A 26116-nucleotide genomic window follows, 5' to 3' on the forward strand; every position below is an offset into this window, starting at 1 on the left:
TTCTTCCTTAAATGTATATAACAACAACTTCTTCAGAGGCTATGGTCATTGTTACTGTAACCTTAAAAGGAGGAAGGTTTCAGGGGAAAGATAATGAGTTCAGTTTTGGGACGTGTTGAGTTTAAGCAGTGTATGGGACATCCAGTTCAACATGTCTGCTAGGTAGGTGGAGATTCAGGTCTTCAGGTTAGAGAGGTTAGGGCTAGATAAGTAGATCTGAGAATTGTCAGTGTAGAATTGAATGCATGGGAGCTGATGAGATCCCCATCTGAAATAGTATTGAGGGGGAAGAGGACCCAGGACAGATCCTTGGGGCATACCCCTCATTAGTGAGCATGGTTTGGATGAATATCCAGTAAAGGAGACTGAGAAGGAGTGTTCAGAAAGGAATGAGGAGAAAAGGACCTATATGTACAAAAATATATATAGAAGCTCTCTTTGTGGTGGGAAAGAACTGGAAATTGAGGGGATGCCCATCAATTGGGGAATGGCTGAACAAGTTGTGGTATATGAATGTAATGGAATACTATTGTGCTATAAGAAATGATGTTCAGGAGGACTTCAGAGAGTCCTGGAAGGACTTATATGAACTGATGCTGAGTGAAAGGAGCAGAATCAGGAAAACATTGTACACAGTAACAGCCACAATGTGCAAGGACTAGCACTTCACAGCAATGCAAGGACCTAAAACATTCCCAAAGGACTCTGGAGGCAAAATATCATCCACATCCAGAGAAAGAACTATGGAATCAGAACACAGAGTGAAGCAGAATATTTTCTTTTGTGTTATGTTTGGTTTGGTTTGTTTTTTCTCATAGTTTCTTCCATTTATTTTGATTCTTCTGTTCAACATGACTAATGTGAAAATGTGGTTAATAAGAATGTATTTGTAGAACCCGTATAAGATTGCACGCCGTCTTGGGGAGGCAGGGGGAGGGAAGGGGAGAAATCTAAGGCTTATGGAAGTGATTGTAGAAAACTGAAAACAAATAAATTGATTTTAAAAAAAAGACTACTTGAATAAAAGAAAACAAATGAAATAGTGGGAGAAAAAAAAAGAAAGGAATAAGGAGAACCAGGAGAGAGAAGAGTCACAGAAATTTAGAGAGAAGAGAGTATGGAGAAGGGGGTGATTGATGGACAGTGTCAAAGGCTGCAGAGAGGTCAAGAAGGATGAGGACTTCAAACCAGTCATTAGATTTGGCAATTAAGAAGTCATTAAGTACCTTTGGAGAGAGCAGTTTCAGTTGAATGATGAGGTGGGAAGCTCGATTGTAGAAAATTAAGGAGAGTGAGAGGAAAGGAAGTGAAAATCCCATTTCTAGATGACCTTCTTAAAGAATTTATCCTCCAAAGGAAGGAGAGATGTAGGATGAAAGCTAGTGGGGATAGATGAATCAGCTGAGGTTTTTGGATGATGGGAGAGTCCTGGGCATGTGGGTAGGTGGTGGGGAAGTAACCAGTGGACAGGGAGGGACTGAAGATAAGGGAAAGAAAGGCGATTTGCTGGAGAAGACAGGAGAGAAGGGATCACTTTTGCCTTGACAAGGAGGGGCAAAGAAGGAGGGCATGGGGAAAACGTAAGAGCTTTGAGATGAAGAGGGAGCTCTCCGTGAATGGCTGCCATTTTTTTTTAGTACAACAGTGAGGCAAAGTGATAGAAAGATAAGGCGATAAAAATATTAGTAAAGTTGATTTTCTAAAACAGATCATTAGTTACTTTGGAATGATGAGGTCAGAAGCCAGATTGCTGAGAATTGAGGAGAGATAAGAGCTTTGAAAGGACTGAAGGTAGGACCTAGGGTAGAAGGCTTTTTTCAAATACCCAGACCCTTTGTTATTTTTGTTATTACTATCCCTTTGTGTTACTTTTGTAAATATTTTGCATTTACTTATCTGTGTATACATTATTTCCCTCTTTATGGCCTCTAGGATAAAATGTAAACTCCTCTTTTGGGTTTATAGCCCTTCAGGCCTGGGCTACCTTTCCCCACTTCATCTGTATTGCTCTCCTTCCTGAACTATAGAGCCCAGCCAAACTCTTCTTTTTCCTTACTCATTGTGTCCCGTCTCCTTTCTCCTTGGCTTTATGCTGGCTGTGCCCCCTGCCTGGAGCACAACTCCCTTCTTGTCTCTGCCTCATCAGATCCCTTGTTTCCTTCACATCCCTGATCCAGACCTATGGAAACCTTTCCTGACTTCTTACCCTCTCCCCTTCCCCCCTACCCCTTTCCTTCTAGGTCAGTGGTTTCTTCTTTCTTTAAGCTTGTTTCTCATGTACCTTGTCTCCTCCTTTGAATCCTAGCTTCCTGAGGGTAGGATTTGTTTCTTTTTCGCTTTGCCAGACTCTGGGTAGACACTTACTGAATGCCTGTAGGATCACTTTTGTTCTGCCTTCCTCAGGGTCACCTTCTATGGTCTCTTCTCTTTCTCCTTGGTGGGTTGGTCAGATGTATCTTTGCTGATTGTGTCTCATTGTCTTGTCTTCCCTGACTGGCAGTTCGGAAGCCCTAGTATACGGAATCCTAAAGTTGTTGGCATGTTAAAAGTCTAATTTGCACATGATTTTGCATTAATTTGCATGTTATTTGCCTATTATTTGCTTTGTCAAAATGCCTAGAAATTCCACTTCCACCCCTCCTTGCTTCCAGCTCCTCCTCTCATCTGTTTTGCTGTGGAAACCCAATATTTCAGGGATCTGTAACTTTGGCAGCACTGGGCTCAGCTCCTTTGTGACTTGGTGGTGGTTGTTGTCCACTTGTTTCAGTCACGTCCCACTCTTTGTGATCCCATTTAGGGTTTTCTTGGCAAAGATGCTGGAGTGGCTTGCCATTTCCTTCTCCAGCTCATTTTACAGATGAGGAAACTGAGGCAAATAGGGTGAAGTAACTTGTCCAGGGCCATACAATTAGTAAGGGTACGAGGCTGGATTTGAATCCAGGTCTTCCCAACTCCCAGTCTAGGACTATCCACTGGGCCACCTACTTAGTATTTATTTTGTATGTATCTTGTATTTACTTGTCTGAGTACTTATTGTATCCTCTGGGGAGAATGTAAACTCTTTAAAGGCAGGGACTGTCTCATTTTTGTCTTTGAATTCCTAGCTTCTGGGACAGAGGCACAACTAGTAGGTGTTTAATGAGAGCTTGCTGAATTAAGCTAAATTTGACTCAAACTGATGTGAGGTACTCCCCCTCTCCTCCCTTTACCAGCAGCTCTCCTTTTCTGAGCTCTCAAATTATTCTTTCCGTGGACTAGCCCCTTTCAGATACCTTAGCTGTCGTGTGTGTGTGCACGTGCGTGCACATATGTAGTTATATGTGTGTATATATATATGTTTCTGATGCTCTTTTAAAAAATCTCATTATCACTTCTTATTGACTCCCCCACCCTATCTAGAAAACTTTCCCTCACAAAGTACAGCTAAGCAAAATAAATCAACACAAGGACCATGTCCAACAATATGTGCCTCATTCTGTGCTTATAACCCCCCAACAGGCTGGCTCAGTGAAGTCAGCAACTTGAAGTCAACAGCTCAATGAAGTCATGATTGATCATTGCATTATTAAAGTTATTTTCTTTTACATTGTTTTGCTCGTTGTGTAAATCATTCTCCTGGTTCTTTGTACTTTATTCTGTGTCAGTTCATAGAAATCCTCCCAAATTTTTCTGAATTCCTCACATTCACCATTCCTTAGGATGTAGTGATGCTGTGGTGCTGTTTCTCAGTTGATAAGCATACATGGCTTACATGGCATGTAAGGCATACATGGATCTTTGTATATGTGTGTGTGTGTGTGTGTGTGTGTGTGTGTGTAAAATTTCTACAGCACCTACTGTGTACTTGTCACTGTGCTGAATACTTTTTTTTAAACAAATGTTTTCTCAATGATTCTTACAACTCTGTGAGGTGAGTGCTTTTATTATCCCTCCCCATTTTACAGTCAAGGTAACTTGAGGCAAACCTAGGTGAAGTGATATCCGAGGTCAGATTGGAGCTCAGGTCTTCCTAATTACAAGGCCAGCATACTCTGCTGTACCACCTGCCTGCATACAGACATACAAATAACTATGTCCATACAAAATAAGGTGGTGGCTGCGCTGTCTGTCCACTGTTTGGGAAGACGATCGATGACGTCTGGAAGGCATTGTCTTGATTTGCATGTGAATTGGATTTAAGTGTAAATGAAGGCTAACCTGGAAGGAAGGGAGGAGGAGGCCTCAAAGGCCCCTTGCAGAAGGTGGAATTTAGCTAAATCTTGAAAGAAGTCAGGGAAGGAGGGGAGGAATGGAGCATTCCAGATGTGGGGTCAGCCATTGTAGACCCATGGAGTTGGGAGCATTTTGGTCAAGAAACCTTGTTGGATGGTAGAAAAGGTAGAAAGGAATAAACTAACAAGCCTGGGAAGGTGGGAAGGGATTGTAAAAGGGCATTCAAAGTCAACAAAAGACTGTCATTCCAGAGCCTTAACAAGAGTGCGAGGCCAGAATTGCTCCCCTGAATCAACCCATCAGTTGACTGACCTCAAATAACTTGTTGATACTACATGGGGAAGGGAAAGGCCAGGGATATTTGCGGGCAGGGTATTTTCCCTTCTTCCTTTTCAACAGTGTTTTTCCAAGCCCCGCTGAGTGCTTAGTAAGCAGCCAAGACATTGTACAGGACTCAATCGTGCCTTCTGGTCCCAATGTGACGGACAAATTGCAGGTGGTGCAGAATCATATGGGGCTAACAGGAGCCTTGGGGCAAAGGCAGAGCTGGGGGTGGGGTGGGTGCAGGCACTGAACAATGGAATCCACATTCAGGCAGCCCCTTTGCCCCCAGAGTACCCCCCACTCATTCTTGGAAGCTGTGGAATGCAATCCCTCCAGCCTGTGCTGAGGGAGCCAGGTAACCAACCAACACAGAGAGCTGGGACTTTTCCATTCCCTATCTCTTGTGCATTCACACTCTAGTCAACCGTGTAGAGTGAGTGAGATCATAACACCATCCATCCCCTCCTGCTCTTAGTAAAGCTCCTTCTTGCCAGGGACCTCACTCATTTGATGCCTGTTAGGACCAAACTCTAGGACCAAATACAAATTCTTCTGTTTGACATTTAAAGACCTTTGAGACCAGACCCCAGACCCCAGACCCCAGGCTGCTTTTCCATTAATTCTTCTTCTTCCTGCATTCCTCAGTCAGCTGAACTGATTTCTTGTAGTTCTTCATACATGGCCTCCTGGCCCTTGTCTCCTGTCCTTTACTTGTATCTCTCTTGCCTTGAGTGCTCTCCCTGTCTATCCCAGGCTCTTGGAATTCCTCATTTCCTTCCCGCAGCCCAAGCTGCACTTCTCTAAGAGGCCTCTCAGGATCCTCTCAACAACTAGAACCTCCTTTCTCTCCCTTCCCCAGTTCTCATGTACGTGTTTTGTGTTGGAGAGGTGGTGTGATGTGTATGGAGTCCTGCTCCTAAGGATGCAGCTGGGCTGTGGGAGCCGGGGCAGCTCACCTGAACTTCTCAGAGCTCTAGGTTGGAGATGGCCCACAATACTCCAGAGAACCAGATTAAAATGTACTTGGAAATACTTAACAAAACAGATAGAAATACAATAGAACATAGACTACATTACACTTCCTAACTACGTCAGTTTGCAACCAGCAGAAAACTTATATATAGATTAGCGGCCCCTATTCTATTTGAATTTGACCACTGCTCCCTGGAGTCCGCTGGTGGACAAATTGTTCTCTATTCTCATTGAAATCATGAGTCTAGTTCTTACCCTCTCTATTTTCTATATGTTTATGCTGTCTCCTGATAGAGATAGTCTTTGTAACCCCAGCACCTAGTAGGTACTTAATAAATGTATTGATTAATTGACTGGAGTCAGGAAGATGAGTTCAAATCCAGCTTCAGACATTTACTGTGTAACCCTGGGCAAGTCACTTAACCCTCAGTTACTTGCCTCACTTGAGTCACTTTGCCTCAGTTTCCTCATCTGTAAAATGAAGTGAAGAAGGAAATGGCAAACCACTTCAATATCTTTGCCAAGAAAACCCCATGTGGGGTCATAAAGGTCATAGAGTCAGACTCGACTGAAAAGTGACTGAACAACAGTTCTACTTCTCTGCCCATGTCATTAATCTGGGTTAGAATGCAAGCTCATTAAGACCAAAGATTGCTTCAGTTTTGCCTTTTTGTTCCAATACTGGGTGCACAGTAGACACCAAACACTGGTGCCATACAGCATGCAGAGAGGAGTTACATAGACTTGTTCACAAACACCCACCGTGGTAGACTTAAGATGTCTCAGTACTCTCTTGAAGCTCTAGGGGTGAGGTTAGGACAGTTCTTTTTTAAAGTTACATGTGGCGGGGGGAATAAACCATTGAATCCCCTCCCAGACAGAAAATATAAACATCCTCAAGAAGGTCTTAGAAAAATTCACAGATGACAGACCTGTAATGAGTTGTTAAGAGACGCTAGGGATGTTTGGGGCATGTCCCTAACCTCTAGCAAGAGATCAGTAAATATTTATTCGGGGAATGAATGAATGGAGGATGTCACAGGGCCAACTAGGCCTTCTGTCCTACAGGCTGTCCTGGCTGGACTGCTTCTGGAAAAGTGTGTGTGTGTGTGTGTGTGTGTGTGTGTGTGTGTGTGTGTGTGTGTGGATGTGTGTATATATGTATGTATGTGGATGTGTGTGGATGTGTGTATATATGTATGTGTGTTTGTATGCGTGTGTGTGTGTGTGTGTGTGTGTGTGTGGCGGGGGCACAGTGGATAGATTATCTCTGGCTGGAACAAGGTTCCAAGTGGAGCCTGGAAGTTGGTCTCTGAAGAAGTTTGTCCTGGGTCCTTGGACACACTTTTCCTCCTTCCCCTAAAGGTTTTTCTGTTTTGCTCAGGCTGGCTCTGCTGTCCAAGCTCTGTCTGCTGGGAGAGCTCCTCTCCCTGCATCCTAGGTTCCTCTAACCTTTCCTTGACCCTGGCCCCTTGTTTCCCACCATCCCATCCTATCCCTCCCTCCCTCCCTCCTCCTTTGGGCAGACACACACTGTGTTCTTTCCAGGGAGATGTCAGAATGCATTGGAACAGTGGGGTGGCCAGAGGTCAGTCTAAATGAATGAATGATTAAAAAATTGCCGATGTACCTCCTTGTTGACAAGCACTGCGCTAAGTGCTGGGGATGCACTGGGGATGCACATAGCGAGCTGGCCTCTGCCCTGAGGGAGCTCACACAGTCCAAGTCAGATGGAAAAGGCCCTTGGTCTTTAAGGGGAATTGGCAAAGCAGATGGTGAGGCCTCTTCTTCCTCCATGTTGTTTGTTCCAGGTTCCTGGGGACGAGCTCCCGGCTCCTCTGTTCCTGAGCGGGTGGGGTCCCCCTTTACTGCAATGTGTTCTGTGTCCAGAGAGATGGGACCTCTGAGAGGGTGGGACACAGCGCCTTAGAGGCAGAGGAAGCCCTGGAGGGGACTGGGGGGAGCCTGGAACTCTGGTTTGTCATCCCAGATTCCTCCAGGCTGGTTGTCCCTGCCTCTGGGGGGATGGGGGAAGGGGGAAGAAAAGACCCTTTCAGGAGTTCAGCAGGGAGCAGGGGCTGATGTCTGCTGTGGGGTGGGGAGGGAGCAGGGTAAAGGGCAGGGTGTCTGAAGGATGATCTCGTAACCTAGTAACAGAAGAGGTAGCCAAGGCAGGAGGATTCCAGAGCATGACTAAGGCCAGTTTGGGCCAGCATAGGGGGAAGTCAGAGTGTGCATGTACACATACCCAATGTACAGAGAGTCATGATCTCTTCAGAGATTCTGCTGTCTCTGTCTCTATTTCTTCATGTCTTTCTTTATCTCTGGGTCTGTCTGTCTGTCTGTCTGTCCATCTTTCCAAACAGGGTGGGACCCTTTTGGGTTCAGAACAAGCAGAGAAAACCAGGCACCTTTATCTCAGGTCCATGATAGAACATCAGTCAACTGACATATTTTTAGTGTGTTCATCAGCAGGAGCTTGAGATATCACTTGAGAGAATGCCTGGAAAGTGCTTTACAAGTTTCAGGGTGCTGTAAAAATCATCATATGTAAACCATCTGAGAAGGAGTCCCAGCTCTCTAGATATTGAGAGTCAAGGCTGGTGCCCATGAAAGAGGGGGAGCAGCCCCACCTCAGACTCTTAATTAGTTGTATTGTTTTGAGCAAGCCAAGTTCACCTCATAAGCCATGAAAGTTTCCTCATCTGTAAAATGGGGCCTCAGTTTCCTCACCTGTAAAATGAACTGGAGAAGGAAATGGTGAACCTCTCCAGTATGTTTGCCGAGAAATCCCCAACTGGGTCACAGTCCGACACCAATGAAGCGACTGAACAACTACAACAGTAAATGTTAGCTATTACATAAATGTGATGTCTGCTGTCATTACAGTTGTTATTAAGGTTAGACTATAAAAACTCTTTGAGGACATGGGCTGTTTTATTCTTGTGCAGTGACTGGTGTATGGTAGGTGCTTAATCAGTTCTTCTTGATTGATTCGAGAGAAACAAATTTTAGATCGAACTCAGCCCCTGCCTTTGCGGAGCTCATAATTTGAAGGGTAACACACAAACACGTCATTGTAGTATATATTTATAACATGAAACTATAAGAACAAATTTGGAAAAGTGGAAAATAAGGTTCTGTGTGAGCTCAAAGGAGGAAGGTCATTTCCCACACCAGGATTTGTGGGACAGGGGAATCCAGAAAGGCTTCATGGAAGAGAGAGCCCTAATTCACATTCTAGTTTTCTGACCCTCTTGAATGTGGCCTGGATATTTGGAGCTAGGCCTGAGGGCCACTGGGGTTAGGGTCAATGAGGTCCCAGAACTCCATTGTGTCCTGGCCTCGCCTTGGGAAGGGAGCCCCCAGAAGCTTTTAGGTCTGAGCTGTTGGTGATTCACACCTCTGTGAACTGAGGCAACCGCCTGGAAAGCTGCTGGTACCCTCTTTGCCTCGGGCCATGTTTGCCTCCCAGCTCTCCCAGGACAGCATCAACCAGACTAGAAGAATGTGAGCTGCTGAAAGACTTAGGGAAATGGGAATTAGAGAGAAAAATAACAGCCCCCAGTCCTGAAGAAGCAAGGGAGAACAGAATGCTCCAGTTCCTCCTTCTCCAAATGCTCTTTGGAGATGGCTCCATACTCCTGCTGCCTTAAGGGCCAGTGGTTGGAAAGATGGCCTGCACGGAGGTTGGGGCCAGACTCTCCTCAGGGAAATGGATAGAAGATAGAAATTCCTGCTCCCTGACCCCCTCCCCCATTGCTGCCTTCTCATTAACAACAAAAGCCCCAGGCCCGTCCTCTGTTAATGGTAAGAAACAGCCCCTCTGCCCAGCTTCCCCAACTGGGTGCCCGTGCCCAACCCCACTGAGGAACTATGGATGACCAAGAATGGAGGATAGCCCTGGAAGTTCAGCCGAGAGTGTGTTCTCTAACAACCGTTACCCAGGCAACCTGCATCTGGAGAAACAGTTTCTGAAACTTTCAGCCATGTCTGGTGCCTGGAGAAGCCAAGAAGGCGACTTCCATGCCCACTGCCTTGAGAGAGGTGCCATGCTTCAGTGGCTAGAGTCAGGAAAACCTGCCTGGAATCATGCCTCCTTTCCCATCTCTGATCCTTAGCTTCCTAAGATGAGGAGGAGTACAGTCAGGGACTTTGAATGTCCCTTCTACAGCTAACTAGATGTTCCAATGAAAACAGTCCTCCAGATGGCCTCTGCCTAGGGCACAGTGTTACCCTGTCCCTCGTTCAGGACACTTGGCTTTTATTAATGTAGCTCAAGATTGCATTCGCTTTTGTTGGCATTCATCTACCTCTTGGATCACACTGACCTAGGGGAACCGACTTGGAGGCTGCTGCAGGAGTCCCAGAGGAAGGCAGGTAGTAACCCCAGATAGTACGAGGAGTTTTTATCCTGCTCTGGTGGGGAGCCAGACCTGCCTTGGCCTCACTGTGGTGTCCTCCCCCCTCAGCTCGCTGGGGCATGCCCATCTGCCTTCCCTCCCTCCCTTCCTGCCTTTTTCCTTCCTCCCTTCTTTCCTTCCCTCTTTCCTTCCTTTCCTTTCCTTTCCTTTCCTTTCCTTTCCTTTCCTTTCCTTCCTTCCTTCCTTCCTTCCTTCCTTCCTTCCTTCCTTCCTTCCTTCCTTCCTTCCTTCCTTCCATCCATCCATCCACTGGGGTTAAGTGATTCACTCAGGGTCACATAGATAGTGTGTCTGAGACTAGATTTGAACTCAGGCCTTCCTGGCTCCAGACCTAGAACTCTATCCATTTAATCAGCTAATTGCCTGCTCAGATGCTGGCAAGGGAGGGGCCATTTCCTTTGCTGGGGATGGGGAGTAGTCTCTGCCTTTCTTCCCTTTTAGGGCCGATGAAGTGGCCAGCTCACTTCTACTCACTCTCCATCCCTCTCATTTGTATTGCCTCCTTCCCTTGTCTGATCAGCAAAGTTGTAAAGATCATAATGAGTTTGTTAATGGATGATAACCCACATTTATAATGGATAAAGCGCTTGCTTCCCAACCTGGCTGGGATACATATGGTACAAATATCAGTCCCATTTTGCCAGTGAGAGGATGGAGGGTAAGGCTGGCCTAAGGTGAGAGTACCCTGTTGAGAAAGCTCTAGATGCCTTTTTTCTTACCATTGACTTGGAGGACAAGCCTGGGGCGACTGTTGTTCATGAGAAGGCTTCGAGTGACTTCCCAAGGCCATACAGTCAGTAAGTGTCAGAGCTGGAACGTGAACTCGGGCTCTCCTGACCCCAAATCTGTAACACTGTCTTCACTCTATCTCTCTTCTGGGGAAATGTGAAGGATTACCATTGTTCTGCTTTTCCTTGAGATATAGAATTTATTTTTTGTTTTTAGTAATAATAATAGTAATGTCTTCGTATCTGTAGAGTGTTTTGCAGAGAACTTTCACGTACGTGATCTCATCTGGTCCTTATTACAACCCTTCGAGGCAGTGTTCCCATTAGATAGATGAGGCAACTGAGACCCGAGAGATCATGCAGTAAGATAGCTGGAACAGAGGTCTCCAGATTTCCTGTTCATAAGGGATTACAGTCTGGTGTAAACCTGCTCCTTGAGAGGCAGAGAATAATCAGGGCAGGATAGATTTTTCCCAGAAGGGAGGAGGCAGACGGAGAAATAAGTAGATGTAATGTGATTCAATTCAAGTCAGTCAACGTTTGTTAAGCATCTAGCATGTTCCAGGTAATGTGCAAAGCCCTGGGCGCTCCAGATCCAGCTTTGCTTGGAAAGATAGGCTGAGAAGAGTGAGGGAGAGAAGAGGAAAGGAATAAGCACTGTTGGCAGCCAACACCTGCCATGGGTGGAGGAGGGTGGAGAAACAGGATAGAGGCCATGCCAATGTCCAGAAGCCTCTTCCCCACTAGCCTGGTGATAGCCCCACCATGTGCCATCCACACCCTGGTGAGAGACGTCACCCACCCAGAAGGAACATGTTCTCAGCACCACCCTGTCTGTTTGGGAGGGGAAGGCCTAGGGAGGGTTGTCTATGATCTGTGTTGTGACAGCTTCCGTCAGCGCCTCCAGTGCAGAGACTCCAATCCTGGGGACTAGGGGGAAAAAAACATTGAAGTCTTTCCAAAACATTGGGCTGGAGTCGGAGCTGGCGGAGGCCCAGCACCAAGGGAACCTCCCAGCCATGTGTGGAGATAGGGGTCTGGCAGGGATGCATTGTCTAGGATGTGTGTACATGTACTTGGTGCGTTTCTCAAGTTAGAACAGATGTCTTTGAGCCCCAGAAGCTTCATATTTGAGCAGGCATCCTCTCCAGGGAGGGTTGGGGGACACTGAGAACCATAATGGTTTCACTTGAGACCATGTGGGGCAGAGCCAGAAGGGTCAGGCGGTGGAGACTGGGGCTGGGTCTTCTTCTCCATCCCGTATACCCAGCCGCTGACTCACCTTTTCCCACCGGCACAAACTTGTGACAGTCTCAAGGGAAAGCAGGATAGTGATAGTCCTTTAAATTTCCCCTTGAATCAGAGTGAAGAGAGTGCCAGACCTGGGGTCAGGAGGCCCTGAGCTCATCTCCCATCTCTGACACTTAATAATTGTATGGTTGTCTCTTTCCCTCAGTTTCCTCACTTGCAAAATGGGGATAATATTTGTACTACCTGTATCAGTCACCACAGAGTGGTGGAGAAAGTACTTATTATGTTCTTCGTGTCCACTCACAAACTCCTGTAGGACAAACTCATTAATCAAATGAGATAACATGCATAGAGCTCTTGGTAAAATTTAAAGCCCTCTACAAGTTCTAGCTGTTATTCTTGGTTAATATTATTACTATTATCCTTATAACACTGTTGGATTGACAAAGGCAAGTGATTATCTCCATGCCATATCTCAGGAAAACTGAGACCCAGAGAGGGTAAGTAACTTATAGTAAGTAGAAGAGACAATGGGCGATCAAGTGTCGCCATAATGCATAGAGCATGGGGCCTGGAGTCAGGAAGACTTATCTTCCTGAGTTCAAATCCCACCTCAGACACTCACTAACTGTGTGACCCTGGGCAAGTCACTTCAGTTTCCTCATCTGTCAAATGAGCTGGAGAAGGAAATGGCAAACCGCTCCAGTATCTCTTCCAAAAAAACCCCAAGAAGAGTCGGACCGGACTGAAAACTACTGAACAACAGTAAGAAGAGACAACTCTTAATCATAAGCCAGATTTCTTTGTATTGGGATCATAGGATTTTAGAACTTCATTTTACTGATGAAGGAACTGATGCTCAGAGGGAAAAAGGCAGTGTGGAATCATGAAAAAAGGACTTAGTTACAGAGACCTGAGTGAGAATCCTGGGTGAGCTTGAGCAAGCCGCAACCTCTCCTTGAGCCTTGTCTCCCAGAATGGTGGGAATGGTAGCTCTAGTCCTTCAAATACCTTATAAATGCCAGTCGTCATCATCGTCATCATCATCATCGTTGTCATCATTGTTGACTCAGGTAATGGTTAGCAGGGGCAGGATTCAAGCTCAGGGCTCCTGGTTCTAAATGTAGGGCTCTTCATACAATACCATGTGAACAGAAGGCCTCTGAGTGTTTCAGCCGTCCCTCTGCAGCTTGGACTTCCCATCCTCCTTGAGGGTAAGAATCAGTCCATCCTGTTCTTGTTCTTATACTTGCATTGACTTCATGGTGTACATCACGCAGTTAAATACTGAATTTTTTGTTTTGTGTGTTTTATTCTTGTCTTGTCAGAAGAACGCACACCTCATCCACTGTAGTGCTAGGCGCAGACGGAGGGCATCATAAACATTTACTGAGTGTGGGGCCAGGAGTTAGGACACCTGAATTCTAGTCTGGGCTTTGTCACTAACTCCCTGTGTGAAGGCAGGCAGGTCATTGAACAGTTTGGGCCTCAGTTTCTTCATCTGTAAAATGGGAAGCAGTATGGTATAATGACTGGAAAGTCAGCTGTAGACTAGTTCCACCTCTCTCACTTACTGGCTCTGTGACTGTGGACTATTTGTCTCATTTCTCAATGCCCCAGGAAGCTCTCTTAGACTGCGTATATTAATAGACTTTGGAGGAAGGGATTTCCTCCACCAATGGAGGGGTGGGACCAAGAAATAAAATGGAAAGAAGATCATAGCCTCCATGTCTCTGTCTGCTGGAAAACATTGCTATGCAAACCCTATGTGGAAGAGGGAGCCAGTATATCCTGGCAGACTGGCCTTCCTGCCCATAGGCATGGGGGCCTGGAAAGATTCTCTTTTCAGGGAAGCCTCATGATGGAGTGGGAGTTAGAATCTAATGAAGAATTAGACGAGTCCAAATGTCAGCTGTACTGCTCACTGTGAATGGGGCTAAGCACTTTGGCATTTGCCAAATGAGGGGTTCGAAGCTCATGCTCCATCCTGAAAGTCCCTTCCAACTTCAAATCCTGTGGTGTCTTGGCAGCCACATTGACCCCAAAGAACCCCAGGCCTCTGCACAGTTGTCACCGGATGGCCGGGGGGAACAATCTCAGGACTGCAGGCTTTTCCTGCTCAGGTCAGTGCTCGAGGCTCATGGTGACTTCCCCGAAGACCCTGCCCTTTGGCTGCTTTCCCCTGCTTCTCAGCTCTCCCTCTTCCCTGCTTCCAGAGGAAGCTTCCACCACCCCCCCATTGGGGGCCCCTGGCAGAGGTGGATGGAAGGGAGCTTCTTTCTCCATCCTTTGGCATGCTGGGGTCTGGCTGAGTCATTGAGGTCTGGGGCACAGCTACCAGCATAGTCCTGTGTGGATGAGTATGAGTGCGTGTGTTCTCTACTTTATATTTAGGTATGTTTATATTTATCTATATATGTGTGTGTATATATATGTATGTTCTCTATATCTGTGTGTGTTCTCTATTTTATATGTATGTGTGTGTGTGCCTATGTCTATATATGTCTATATGTATATTCTCTATTTTATGTGTGTATCTCTATGTGTGTGTGTGTGATTCCCCCCTGCCCTCCTGCCTCTGTAACTTCCTCATTAAGCCCTTTTTTACTCTTCTGCACTTCCTTAACCCCTCTGAGCCTCAGTTTCCTCATCTGTAAAGTGAGTTTTGAGTCCTATGATCCTTCATCATGATATAACACATACATGTCCCATATATAAGAGAATATAGAAATATGCATATGATAATATAATGTTATATATATATATTCTTATTCTAGGAACTTCCTGTCTCTTTCTCACTCAGGTGTTTTTGAGGACCATGTAGAGTGCGGCCCTTGGACATGGCATGAAAGAGTACCAGCTATTATCTTTGTGGCACTGGGGGCCACATTGAGTTTGAAACGTCCAGTGGCAATGTGGGGCTATAATTCGGAAGGGAAATTAGGATTGGCTGTATAGATAGATCAGGGAATATCTGCAGAGATGATCATTGAACCCATGGGAACGGATGACATCATCAAATGAAATAAAACATAAAGGGGAGAAGAGAAGTCATAGAGCAGAGCCTTGGAGAACTCCAGTGGTAAATGTTTAACACACAGCTCTCCAGGTGGGGGAAGTTGTGCACACAGCACACTTTTATGGGGGAAGAGAAGGGAATCAGCATTTATATAGCACCTCCTATATTCCAGAAACTGTGTGTACTTTGAGCTCTTTGATGTTTAACCTGAATTATTAACATTTTTTCCATCACTTTGTTAAGTCTAGACAATCAAAAAAAAACCACAGACCAAGGCCTCATTTGTAGGATTTGGCAATTTCCAACTTGTAAATCTAGCGATTGGCTCTAAAGAACCTTGAGCAGGGTACAAGCACCCTCCAGCACAAGCCACTGCAATGCTCATAGTTAGTGGTGTGACATGGATGTCATCAGAGAAATAATGACATGACTTGCACTTGACTTTGCTTTGAGTGAAGGAGGGCTGTGCAGGTCACCAGCCTCACTTCTCCTCCAGAGCCATCTGAATCCAGTGACCAGACATTCATCAGGATGACTGGAGATGACCCAGGATGAGGCAATTGGGGTTAAGTGACTTGCCCAAGGTCACACAGCTAATGAGTGTCAAGGGTGTGAGGTGAGATTTGAACTCAGGTCCTCCTGACTCCTGCAGTGGTACTCTATCCACTGCACCACCTAGCTGCCCCTGATGACCCAGTAAAGAAGAAAGGTCAATCTGGTTGGTACTGTTGTGGTGTCCATATGATGGGAACTCATCTCTCTCACCATGTTCTCTTCCTTTGGCCCAAACACACCAGTAACCAGCACCATCTTCCATCCATCTCACCTGTCCCAATTGCTCAGGACTTGGGTGGATGTCTCAGATCAGCCATTGCTGACCATGTGTTCTCATATTTTCGCCACTTATGTTAGTGGATGTCCACACGTTTGTGTTTCTGACTGTGATGTTTCTGTGAATTCAACCCATTTCAAATCCTTTCATCAAGCCTTTCCTAAGAGCATTGTGTGTTTTAGATATTAAGCTAGAACCATTTCCATCAACCTTCAGTGAACTTACATTCACCTGGGGAGGAACAGCCTGTCCAAAGGAATTTATGAAGTTGAGGGGAGTGCTAAGAGAAATGAGGAAACGTGATCTTTTCACTTGAAGTAAACTAGAGTTTTAAGGGGTGGGGATGAGGCAGGAGAACATTCCACCAGTGGGTAACAGCCTGGATGCAAAAGCTGGGAGATACAATCTAGAATTTCACGTACCTGGCATAGCAAGTAGGCTAGTTTCAACGGACTGTGATACGCATGACGGGAAATTGTAGTCAACATGAAAAGATAAACTGAGGGCAAACTGGGAAGGCTTTAAACCTCAGATAGGAGGATTTGTATTTTTTCTAGAAGCAATAGAGAGCCAGGGAGACTTCTCTAACAAGAGAATGAAGGGGAGGGTTTCAGAGAACCATGGGAAGACTCATACAAACTGAAGAAATGAAATAAACAGAACCAGGAAAACAATGTATATGATAATAAGAATATTATAAAAACAGTCACATGTGAAAAACTTAGAAACTCTGATTGACACAATGACCAACCACAATTCCAGAGGACTCATGCTCCCCACCTCCAGATGGAGAGCTGAAGGACTCGGCATGCAGATTGAAGCATATGTGTGTGTGTATACATACACATACATACACACACATGTATATGTGTGTATATATTTGTATATATGTATGCTTGTATAGATTTGTGGACACAGCCAGCGCAAGAATGTTTTGCTTGACTATACATGTTTGAAACAAAGGTTTTGTTTTTCTGGTGTTATCAACTAGGGGGAAGAGGGGAAGTGGGAGGTAGAAAAGGGCATAAAAATAAAAGGGTTTTTTTTTAAAAAAGGAATAAATCAGTGTTTGTCCTGCCTACCTAATTAAGCTTCTTCAGGGTATGGATCCTGTCTAATCATGTGCGCATACACACATACACACACACACATATGCACACACACAATCACCACCCAGTACCTAGGACAAGGTTCTTTCCTCATGCTTAGTCAAAGTTGATAAATTACAGGGTGAATAACTAAGGGCAACCCTAGGGAATAAGAGTTACCTTTTAGAAGAGTAAGAGAAAGGTTAGGGTGGATGGAGTAGAAACCATTTGTCTCCTAGTTAAACCCTGTTCCTCTCCTGAGCAGTGAGGACTTGCTTATTACACAGTGCAAGGGCAAATCACTTGCCTTGTGATGAAGACGTGAACTCGGCCAGGAGTGCGGACCATCTTGTTCCCTCCAGGCTCTTGGGAAGGAAATTCTGAGGGCTATGAGAAAAGGAGAAAGATTCCATGGGGTTTTGGATGGGTCTCGATGGTACAGCTAGCTCTGTCAGGGAGGAGAGCTTCAGCTTGGCATACAAAGACTCCTTTCTCGGTAGTAATGCTTTGAGTCTTGGTGAAGTGGAAGATGGAAGGTAGCAGCATCAGTGAGGGCACGTCATTCCATGGCAGCCAAGCTCAGCATCTGATTTTCCTCCCACCTCTTTTGACATTAGGAAGCCATGGCCAGCCCTCAGCAGCCTAGTTCCAGGGTAATTGTTCATCTCTCCAGGCTCCTTCTTTGCTGTTTAATTTTCAAATTAGAAAAGCAATTAAAACAATTAGGGGAATTTTACTTCTGTTCTTTATGGTTCATGGTCCTTGAGAGAGAAAATAAAGGAAGATCTCTTGGAAAGGGGGGGCCAGGCTGTCAGTGAGTCAGCGAGTGAGTGATGAGGATTAAACTGTGGGTGGATGTGGCAGGAGTTCAGGAGCCAGTGGGGTCATTGGCTCTCTTGGAGAGCAGGGCAGGGAGAGCTGAGCTCCAAGTAGTCCAAAATCTGCAAAGGAGACTGTCCTCATCCGCTAAAGGGGACATGACCTTCAGCCAGGTCCCATTCTTTGTCTATCTTAAGGAATATCTAGGAACTTCAGCTGGCTTCCCAGGGTTGTGAATACCAGTGAACTCCCATTCCCTCTAGGCGTCACTGTGGGGGTCTCTGGACCTCAGTTTCCTCATCTGAGGTGACCAGAGGGCCACCAAGATCCCTCCCAGCTCTAAATCTGTGATTCTGGGAGCTAGTGCTAGTCACTGACTGCCACATCAGGGGTTTAGGCCTGGTTATCAGCCCCACCCCCAGGCTACCAAGGATGCCCCCATTGTGTGGTTCTTTGGGTTGTTGTGGGGGGGTTGCCCTCTTATCAGCCCTCAGTTGACAGCTGATGTCATTTTAGACTCAGGGGAGTACTGGAGGGGAGGGGGAGGGGGGAACGCCAATCAGAGGCTGTTGGCTGCTGATTACAGCAGCAGCTTGACGAGTGCCAAGCTCGTTTGCTGTGGCGGGTGTTGATTATAATTATTTTTCTACACAAAGGAATCAGTGCAGCACCATTTCCTAAGCCTTTCACACAAACACAGCTGGAGTCGTGAGATGGCCCCCTCCCCATTTTTCTTCTCCCCCCCCAATCTTGCCTGCTCCCTTGAGGGTGGGACAAGTCACCAGGTGGAGCAGGTTAAAGTTTTGGGGAGCTGCCAGAGGGCAGTGAGTATTGGACACAGCATCCCTAGGCCCTTGGATGATTCCTATCTTCTCCTACCCCCCAGGAAGAGAGAAACAGCCTGGAGTAATTGAAAGAACTTGGTTGAGACTCCAAGACCTGCCAGGGAGTAGCTTCTGAGACTGTGGGGAAAGTCATTTTACCTCTGGGACCCCAGCTTCCTTATCTGTAAAAGGATCAATTTCCTGCTTAAAAACTCTTATTATCCTATCAATGCACACTTGATGCTTATCTGAGGTTACCTCCCTCTGGCCTAGGCTCCTCACTGCCTAGAGAGAAGGTCAAGGGACCCCAAGGCTACCTGCCCAGCCTGTAGGAGGGAATATGCCTTTTTTGTCACCATAGTAGCTACTTTCCCCATCCGCCCTGACCAACAGCTTCTCTGAAAGTAGCCAGTTTGTTCAGGGAAAGGACCATTTTGGAAAGACAGTGGCATCTATCCAGATAGCTATGGACCTGTGGGCACAAGAACCAGAAAATCAATCACTGCCTCCCCAATCCCCCTTCTTTGTCCCCCAATTCATTCGTTCAGCCACTCATTTAGCGTCCGACAAGTTGATGGCTCGTGGAGGCCTGAAATTTCTGGAGTATGCCATGCCCTCTTTCTACCTTGCTCACTGTCAAGGGGATGTAGCTAATCAATACTTTCCAACTGTTCTGAGAGGGTGAAGCTGCTGGAAGATTGTAACTGCCGCTCCCCCCAACTTCTTTTCAGCATTTCTACCCTTCATTGAACTAATAATTATTATAGCAGTTCACAGTTAGACACCTCTTGCAGGTTTTTATACACACCAACCCTGTAAGGTGGGCAATAGATGTTCTAATAGTACACCAGTTCTCGAGATGAAAAAAAACCGAAGCTCTGAAAGATGAAGTGAATTTCCCAGAGTTGTACAAAAATAGGACTCGAGATTCCTCTCTCTTTTCACTAAACCACACGGCATCTCTAAGAAAGAGTCAGCATCAGTGATAGAGCAAGCACTACTTGAAGGAGGGGGCAGTTACAGCTGTTTTTGTCACCCTCAGAGTCTATCACAATGCCTGGCACCCTGTTGATGAATTGGTCGGTTTAACCCCACTGCACAGAAGGCTGTCCTTGGGTAGAAATTAGAGTTTTAGGGAACCACCTTTCCAAAAAGGATGGGATGCCACTGGCAGGGATGATTTAAGAATGAGCTCTCCTGAATGTCAGGAATTGGGAGAAATACGATGGACTTCAGACCTTGATTTATGCTTTCAAAAGCATCTTTACTCTCATCTTAGAACTTGGTGAAGTCATAGGGCAGATATCATCCTATCCTTTTGACAGATGAAGAAACTGAGGCATAGAGTTTAGCACAGTTTCGGGGATGTATGTTTGCTAAACTGTCGTTGAAGAACTTGGCCCTTTGCCCCTGCTGAAGAGCCTGGTTCCTCCAGAGTCCCATCAGCCTTTTGTCATAGCATCTGGCCTTGGAACAGGACTCTGTCGCAGATGCTCTGATCCTGCATGAACTTGTCCAGATATCTGAGGCTGGTCATAGAGCCGGAACTGCCCAAGGCAAGCTGAGGCTGTTGCTAAGGCAGGACTACAGGTCTTCTCTTCTCTACAAATAAAGGTGTGCTGTACTGGCTCCCTCCTAGCTCTCCAAATGGGGCCCAAGACCAGGTTATATGAGATCATGTATGTAAAGCACTCTGTAAACCCTAAACTGCCATAGAAATGTCAGGTATTATCACTATTAGTCTCAGAGGCTTGGATGGGGAGATCTCAGCCCCAGTGCTAGACCCTTCAGAGTTGATGAGAGATAGCCTCAGAGTTAGGTAGGCCACCACCCCCATTCCCAGGTCTAGCTCTTAGGTTCAGCTTCTCCTGGGCTGCAGAGTCAACTCTTATGGGTTTCTAGGTCAAGTTCATCTTTTCCCTTCCCATCTCTCCTCCGGGACTGGCAGTGCTAACCTCCAGCTTCAGGAAATCGTTTCATTCTGACAGCAGAGACCTGATAGCCTAGCTTAGGAGAATGTCCGACCTGGAAATAACTCAGTTTTATAAATGAAACTGAGGCTCAGAGAGATTCATAGGTAGTGAGATCTGCACCTCTGACTCCAAGTCCTTTGCTTTCGGCATTGCCGCAGGGCTAAAGGCTGCTGTAGGACCAGCTTGGGATGGCAGGAGCCCTGGAGGTCATCTGGTCCAGGGGCTCATCTAGTTCATCTAGCCCATCGAATTTAGGAGGTTTGGGAACTTGGATTTCAGGGGGTTCATGAACTTCACCAACCCCTAACTGAAATGGATCATTTCCTTCAATTATTTAAAGACCTGATTCCACCAAAGGGGTCCAGGACACAGAAAGGATTAGTAACTTGTGTTTTAGTCTAACACCTCATTTTATAGAGGAGGAAACAATTGCCTCTGGAAGTGACTTGCTCAGAGTGGACTGGCTAATGAAGGGCAGGGCAAGGGTGAACTCTATGCCTAAGGATTCCCAATGAGCTTCCTTTCTTCAGCTCCATTCTGAGAGGAAGAAAGAGATGGTTAGAGCTACTCTTCTTCCCAGATTTTATGTGATTTGAGTTCAAAAGGGCAAGATGTTGGGAATCCCAGGTGTTGAGTAAGTAGTACAGTGCTCCGCACATAGTAGGTGCTTAATAAATGTTTGTTGATTGACTGGTTAACTGCTAAGGAACTGGCACTATAAAGACAAAAAATGAAATAATCCCAAACTCTAGAGGAATTTGCAGTCTATTCAGCGAAGTAACATCTAAGTACATCTATTAATATACAAAGCAAATATGATGAGAATAAATGCCAAGTAATTAGGGAAGGCCCTAGCAGGAGATCAGGAAAGGCTTGGTGTAAAAGGTGATGCTTGAGATTTTTTTTGAAGGAGATGAGGGATTCTGAGGCAGAGGAGAAGAGGAAGACGTATGTACCAGGCATGGTTGAAAACCAGTGCAAAGACTGGGAGATGGGAGGTGGAGAATCAAGAGGAAAGGAAATGGAGGCATTGAGTGTACACAACATTTTCTAGGAGTTTCGCTGAGAAAGGAGAAAGGGTACAATTGCCCAAAGGGAACAGTTCTCTTAAAGATATGGAATGCTTGGGCATGTTTGAAGGCAATAGAGAAAGAATCAACAAATAGGGAGAGGTTGAAGATTAGAGAGGAGGGGTGATTGAGAGGGTAATTTGCTGGGGAATAAGGGACTGGGTGGGATCAAGGGCATAGGTAGAAAGATTGGCCTTGGCTAGAATAAGGGCCACCTCCTGACTGGGTGGGAGAGGTTATTTGTGAGTTTTTAACTTGAAGAGAATAAGATATTCCTCATGGATGGATCAGTTTCCTCCACAAAGTAAGAGGTGAGAAAATTCAGAGACAGAAAGGAATGCCCTCCTCCCTGATTCTAGACCTAGGAGAGGCATGAGAGATCATCTTGATGTAAGGAAAAACAGTTAAAACAGGAGATAGCAATAAAACATTTAAAAACAATTAGAGCTATGCAAAATTGGGATGGGCTGTGTCATGGCCAGTGGGCTCCCCATCAATGGATGGAGGTCTTCAGGTGCACAAAGGCTGGATGACTCCATCTGAACTCCATGGAACTCCTCTCTCCCCCTCACTGGGCACTTAGCATCATGGGATATGGGAAGAAAGAGCACAAGATCTTGGGTCAAAAGGCCTGGCTTAGAATCCCATCTCTGCCGTGTTAGTAAGGTTCATGTGCTTGCTTGGTTGTTGAGGGCTTGGTCTGGACCTTACCTGCTTCCCTGGGGTCTCTCACCTCTCTCTTTCTCTTTCAACATGTATTTATTTGTGAAAGGATCCTGACCTGAGGGCCCTGGCCGTTGCCCATCTTTGAAGTCCTTGTTGAGTTGAGGATAACCCAAACGGAGTCAGAAGCTTGATGCTACCTGCTGGGAAGGGCAGGGTTGTTCTTACCTGGACCTTGCTATACTTATTAACTCTAGGTGGTGCAGTGGATAGTGCACCAGGCCTGGAGTCAGGAAGATGAATCTTCCTGAGTTCAAATGTGGCCTTAGACACTTACTAACTGTGAGACCCTGGGCAAGTCACTTCACTCTGTTTGCCTCAGTTTCCTTATGTGTCAGATGAGCTGGGGAAGGAAATGGCAAATCCAGTATTTTTGCCAAGAAATCCTAAATGGGAACAAGACTGAAAATGACTGAATGATACTTAGCATCGTAGAACCATAGAGTATTAGAGGGAGAGAGGACTTCTGATATTATTTAGTCCAGTTTGCCTGAAGCCATCCAGTAAGCAGTAGAAGCAAAGGGTTACAGCATCATAGAATTCTAGAGTTAAAGCTGGGAGGGACCTGGGAGGCCACCTATTCTAACCACCTAGGGGCTTCCTTACAGATGAGGAAACAGATCTAGATTTAGAAAGAGGAAGAGCTAAATCAAATCCAACCATAGATACTCATTAACTGTGTGACCCTGGGTAAGTCAGCTTTTGGTCTTGGTTTCTTCATCTTTAAAATGGGAATGATAATAGCACCCACCTCACATGGTTGTATGTAAATCCCTTTGCAAAACTTATTATTTAAATGATGATGGTGATGGTTTTATATAGCACTTTAAAGATTGCAAAGCACTTTACAAATATTATCTCATTTGGTCCAAATAACAGCCCTGGGAAGGTGGGTGTTATTTTTTTATCTCCATTTTACAGATGAGGAAACAGATTGGGAGAGGTTAAGCCAAGATCCTCCAGCTAGTAAGTGTCTGAGGCAGCATTCAAACCCAGGTCTTCCAAATTCCAAGTCCAACACTCTACCCACTATGCTGTCTAACTAAGGTCCCATCAGTGATAAATATCAGAGGAAGATTTTGAATCCACATTCCAGTGACTTTGGAGGGTTTCCTTTTCCTGCCTGACATTCCAAAGAATTTATGAAGAGAACCAGGATCCTGGAGTGTCAGGGTTGGGAGGGACCCTGGGGTTCATCTAATCAAATCCTTTTATTTGCCAAAGGGGGAACCTGGGATCAAGAGATGGGAAGTAATTTGACTGAGCTCCCTTTTCTACTTCTCCTCCTTTCCCGTGTCAGGAGTGACCATGCAGATTAGACCTCTGAACTTCTTCAGAGGCTGGCACTGCCCTTCCTGGGACCTTGGTGGGTTCAGGTTCTCAGTCCTGGGGTCATAGGATTAGTAAAACCAGAGCTGGGATTTAGATGATGACAGTCCTTTTCCAAATACAATAAAAAAAAAAAAAAAAAAGGTCTTCTAATTCTGAGGCCAGCATTTTTTCCACTCTTGAGCATCTCATATCAGAATCTAGCTCTTTCTTGAAGCCTTTATCCCCTTCCCATTTGGATGTTGCCACTGAAACTGCTCTCCTTCCTGCTCCTGGCTACAAACACCCCCAATGCTTGTTCAGCTGCATTCTGTCTAAAGAGTCTCTAATGCTTGTACCGCCCAGCCCCTTCCTGCCCGTTCTGTCCAGGGGGCCACCCCCAGGACCTTCTCCAGGCTCGGCTCCTCCTCTCATCCTGGACACAACTTCCTACAATTGTTTGGGGAGCTCAGAAAATGGAGTCATAGAAACAGAGGAAAGGCCAGAACCTCCTAGGATGGAGGGGTGATGACTTGGACCTTGCACTGTTCCAACTTGATTTCCCATCAGTCTAAGCCAGCAGGGCTTACTCACCATCCCCTTCCCCCATTCCAGTGACCACTTTGCTCATGCTGTTTCCACCCTACTCCTTTTCCATCTAGTTCTCACCTCTTTGAATCCCAGAAGCCTGAAAAAATAGATGTTCACATAGTATAATAATGTCAAATTCAAGTAGAAATGGGACCCACTAATCCATTCATTGTGTTAAATATTTCCCAGTTATAATTTTAATCTGGTTTGGCCTACCCAGTGTTTGAGACCTGTGAAGAAGAACATTGCAGAGTAGCAGAATTGGAAGGGATCTTAGAGGTCACCTTATCCAGCTCACTCATTTATATTAATTGGCAACAACAGAGGAGCCATTTCTGTTCAATTCCTCCTTCCTTCTCCAATTCCTGTGCAAAAAAAGTTCTTTACACTGAAAATGAAAGATGAGGAAACTGAGGCCCAAAGGTGAAGTAACTTACTCAAGGTCACATAGCCAGTTAATGACCGAACCAGAATTCAGACTCATATCTTGGTTCTTTTTATTTTATTTTTTGGTTTATTGATATATTTTGTTTAAGCACAACACCTCCCAATAAATGCCCAAGCTCCAAGGGCTTTTTCGATATTTCACTGGGTCTATGATATCTCATGGATATGGATATTTCATCCAGTGATGCAGATCAAAACCTATCCATGCCTTTTCATCTTATACATCTCTTGTCTTGAGGCAGCTTGGAGTAGTGGATAGAAAACTGGATTTGGAGTTAGGACCTGAGTTCAAATCCTGCCTCGCTTACTTACTAGCTTGGTCAAGAGCCTTAACTTCTTAGGCCTCTGTTTCCTCATCTATAAAATGAGAAGGTTAGAATTGATGGCTCTAAGATTCCCTTTCAGGTCTAAGTCTTGTGATCCATATCTATCTCTGTACACATTATGTAAATGCCAGTGGATACAAGAGCTGTCTACCCATCGATTCTCCCTCATTGTCACTCACTTCATTACCAGCTCATTTCTTTTTCTAATCATCCATCTCTCTGATGCCATCTTTTGTGCCCCTTCTGTGTTGGCATATTGTCCCCTATTAACACCCACCATCTATTTCTCTGTCATCCTCCGAGAATCTGGTATCCTCTGAATCACAGCCACACAGCAAGAACTGAAGAATATTGTTTAAAATTGGTCCTTTGCTTTAGGAAGAAGCTTGGGGTCATTCAAAGATACACATGCTTTCCCAACCTTGGGGGGAAGTGATCATTCCACTTCAGAATTTGTGATAGAAAAGGACAGGAAATATGGGTATAGTTTATCTAACAAGTCTCCTCGGTTTAAGGAAAGTAGATTTCAAAGAATTCAGAGGAAAAATGGACAGGATCCCATGGACTAAAATGCTTCAGGGAAAGTGGAGAGAGACAGAGATGCTCAAGATGAAATTCTGAAGATACAAGAGAAACAATTCTAATGAGGAGGAAAATGGGATTGGTCTGAAGAGACCCATGTAGATACCTAGGAGCTCACCGACCAACGTAGGTTCAGAAAAGAAAATGGAATCAAAGTTAGATAAGAGAGGATGAATATGTGTGTGTCATGGTCCTTTGAAAATGCTAGGAATTTTAGCTTAGAATGAGCTGAGGGAAGGACGACATGAAAGGGTGGGTTTTAAAAAACTCACCTATGTGACCTTGGGGAAAAAAAGGATCGAAGAAGGATCTTGGCTGGGGATAGATAGGATAGTGGCTAATTGACAACAACAGAGAAACCATCTCTGTTCAATTCCTTTCTTCCCTTCCATTTTCTCAGGAAAAAAAAATGTTCTTTGCACTGAAAATGAAAGCTCAAAAAAGACTGACATTCCCATTGAAGTCTTACGCCTATAAGGGCTAGGAATCTTTTATCTTCCTTAACAACCTGGAGTGTGGAGAGAGGCATTTTTCAAGTCCCTTGACCTCTTCCAGGAATGACTTCATTACTTAGGATGCCTGGTCATCCTGTATTGCATTGCT

At 45.3% G+C, this 26116-nt stretch overlaps 1 protein-coding gene across 1 annotated transcript in view; it reads left to right on the forward strand.

The window, feature by feature from the left end:
* BCAR1 (BCAR1 scaffold protein, Cas family member) overlaps positions 1-26116 on the forward strand; it is a 108274-nt gene that overhangs the window by 28568 nt on the left and 53590 nt on the right. The window lies entirely within an intron of this gene.

The sequence above is a fragment of the Notamacropus eugenii genome, chromosome 1 (assembly GCF_028372415.1).
Source record: "Notamacropus eugenii isolate mMacEug1 chromosome 1, mMacEug1.pri_v2, whole genome shotgun sequence".
NCBI classification, from domain to species: Eukaryota; Metazoa; Chordata; class Mammalia; order Diprotodontia; family Macropodidae; genus Notamacropus; species Notamacropus eugenii.